At 49.0% G+C, this 3,138-nt stretch overlaps 1 pseudogene; it reads left to right on the top strand.

The window, feature by feature from the left end:
- The first annotated feature begins 918 nt into the window (after positions 1-918).
- Positions 919-1,321, top strand: LOC101607135 (annotated as a pseudogene).
- The last annotated feature ends 1,817 nt before the right edge of the window (positions 1,322-3,138 follow it).

Here is a 3,138-nt window from a genome sequence, read left to right as displayed (position 1 = left end):
AAAGTCTGCTAGTTCAAGTTCAAGTCCCCAGTACCCATATAAATCCCTATGGAAAAGCGGCACATGGGTCTGGAGTTTGTTTACAATGGCAAGAAGCCCTGGCATAACCTTCTTTCTCATAAATAAACAAAATAAATATTTAAATATACATATATATATATATGAAAAAATATATATATGTATGTATATATCTCCTTGGAGTTACTAGGGACAATAATAGTATATAAGGACCTTCCTTCCTCTTTCTTTCTTCCTTTCTGTCTGTCTGTCTGTCTGTCTGTCTGTCTGTCTTTCTGTCTTTTTCTTTCACAGGGTCTCACTGTGTAACTCAGGCTGGCCTCAAGCTGGTGATTCTCCTGCCCTCGCCTCCCAAGCACTGATCATGATAATGTGGAGTGAACTACCACACCAGGCTCATTTGAGGGCTTTCCTCAAGAAGGGAGGCCTGGGCTGAAAGGATGGCTTATGGTTAAAGCGCTTGCCTGTGAAGCCTAAGGACCCATGTTGGACTCCCCAGATCCCACGTTAGCCAAATGTACAAAGGTGAGGCAACTGCAAGGTTGCACATGCCCACTAGGTGGCACAAGTGTCTGGAGTTTGATTGCAGGGGCTGAGGCCTTGATGCACCTCTCTCTCTCCCTCTCTTCCTCTCTCTAAAAAATAAATAAGTAAATAAAAATTTAAAAAAGAAGAAGGAAGACCTGCTACCATCTTGGCTGAAAGTCTCTCCACCTCCCTCCTCATTTCCTCGTTCCAGGCACATTAGTGCTTGCCCCTCCCAGCCCATTCGGTCTCTGTCGTTCCCACTACTTGAAGACATCCAGACTGCACCCACATTTCCGTGCATTCTTTTTTTATATAAGGTTCAGAAAGATGTTTTTAATATTTTATTTTGCTCTTTTCCTAGGACCCGCCAACATGGGCCGCGTGCGCAAGAAGACCGTGAAGAAAGCGGCCCGGGGCATCATGGAGAAGAACTACACGCGCCCGGGCAATGACTTCCACACCAACAAGCACGCGTGCGAGGAGATCGCCGTCATTCCCAGCAATTAGCTCCGCAACAAGATAGCAGGCTGTGTCGCGCATCTGATGAAGCAGATTCAGAGAGGTCCTGTGAGAGGAATCTCCATCAAGCTACAGGAAGGAGAGAGAGGAGAGATAACTATGTTCCTGAGGTCTCAGCCCTGGATCAGGAGATCATTAAGGTGGATTCTGACACCAAGGAAATGCTGAAGTTTTTGGACTTTGGCAGTGTCTCCAACCTGCAGGTCACAAGCCTACAGTGAGGATGAATTTCAGAACACCACGCGGAGCTGTGTGAATGTTTTCTGCTATTCTGTAATATTTTCAATAAATCTGGGAATGGCAAAAACATTTATTTTTATTTATTTGATGGAGAAAGAGGGAGGGAGAGAAAGAGAATAGGCACACCAGGGCCTCCAGCCACTGCAAATGAACTCCAGATGTGTGCACCCCTTGTGCATCTGGCTACCGTGGGTCCTGGGGAATCGAACCTGGGTTCTTTGGCTTTGCAGGCAAACGCCTTAACCACTACGCCATCCCTCCAGCCCCCATGCATTCTTTCATTGAATTTCCAGGACGACTCCATGAAGGAAGCAAGTGAAGGTTAGTCGTGTGCAATGGTACAGCAATTCACACACATAGCAAAGGGAAGGGCCGGGATTGAAACCCATGGGTGCTGGGCCCGGTGCCTGAGTTCTAGATTCTGCCCTGGACTGTCTCTGCTCTGTGGCATTATGACCCTTCTCACAGGTTCTTGCTTATCTGCACCTGCCAGTCCCACGGCTGAGAAACAGCTCTTCACAGTCAGGAATTGAAGCTCTTCTGTCTGATTACCCTGAGCTCCTGACCCAGCGCCTGGCTGACAATGAAGGGACGGATGGAGGACGAATGAGCTCCTTCAAAGCTCAAGGAAGGAGTCAGGAGACAGCATCACTGCGTCTCCTGAGTCACCAAGACCCATAACCTCCACGCCCATCCGTAAGGGGCAGGTTGCTGCGGTGGAGGCAGCCCTGTCCCTACAGTGCCCTTCCTGAGGGAAGAGACGCTGCTGGGCTCACAGGCTGAGAAAGGCTAGCCCGTCTCTCCTCTTCACAGCCCTCTGCAGCATTAAATCCCTGTGGTGTTTATTCTAGGAGTTTCTCCAACCCCCGCACATTGAAATCAGCAGTTTTCTTGCCTGTAATTTGTCACTAGTGATTCTACACGACTCCTTGGTGGCCCAGGATGTACCTGCTACTTAATCTCCACATGAGATTCAGCTCAAAAGTTCAAAGTCAAATAGCACGGTGGAGGGCTGGAGAGATGGCTTAGCAGTTAAGGCGCTTGCCTGCAAAGCCTACGGACCCATGTTTGACTCCCCAGATCCCATGTAAGCCAGACACACAAGTTGACACATGCACAAGGTGGCACACGTGTCTGAAGTTCAGTTACGGTGGCTAGAAGCCCTGGCGCATCAATTTGTTTTCTCTCTCTCTCTCATTCTCACTCTCACTTATTAAAAAAAAAGGCCAGTCTGGGGCTGGAGAAATGGCTTAGCAGTTAAGGTGTTTGCCTATGAAGCCTAAGGACCCTCGTTCAATTCCCCGGTACCCACATTAGCCAGGGGGTGCATGCGTCTGGAGTTGGTTTGCAGTGGCTGGAGGCCTGACATGCCCATTCTCTTTCTCTCTGCCTCTTCCTCTCTCTCAAATAAGTAACTTAATTTAGAAAAAAAAAAAAAGGCCAGTCTGTTGGGCTTGCCTAAATAATAGCAGAGTGGAGTCAGGGAGATGGCTCAGTGGCTAACCAAGTGTCCATATCTGAGTAAAGCCAGACACCGTTGAAGGCCTCCATGATCCCAGCATGCCCGTGGCTAGAAGGAGGTGGAGGCAGGAGAATCCACTGGAAGCTTGTGGGCAGGCAGCCTGGCCAAGGCAGGGCTGAGCAATGACAGGCCTGCCTCCAACACAGCGGAAGGTGGGGAGCAGCACCCGAAAGTTGTCTTCTGACCTCTACACACATGCTGCACACACATACGCTCAGCATGCTGCTTAAGCAGGGGAACTCTACCGTCATATATGCTTTTTTTCCCTAAGGTAAGGTCTTGCTGTAGCCCAGGCTGACCTAAACTTCACT

This window comes from Jaculus jaculus, chromosome 9 (assembly GCF_020740685.1).
Source record: "Jaculus jaculus isolate mJacJac1 chromosome 9, mJacJac1.mat.Y.cur, whole genome shotgun sequence".
Lineage (NCBI taxonomy): Eukaryota > Metazoa > Chordata > Mammalia > Rodentia > Dipodidae > Jaculus > Jaculus jaculus.
The sequence above is the reverse complement of the archived record's forward strand: the minus strand, read 5'-3'. Positions and strand labels throughout refer to the sequence as shown.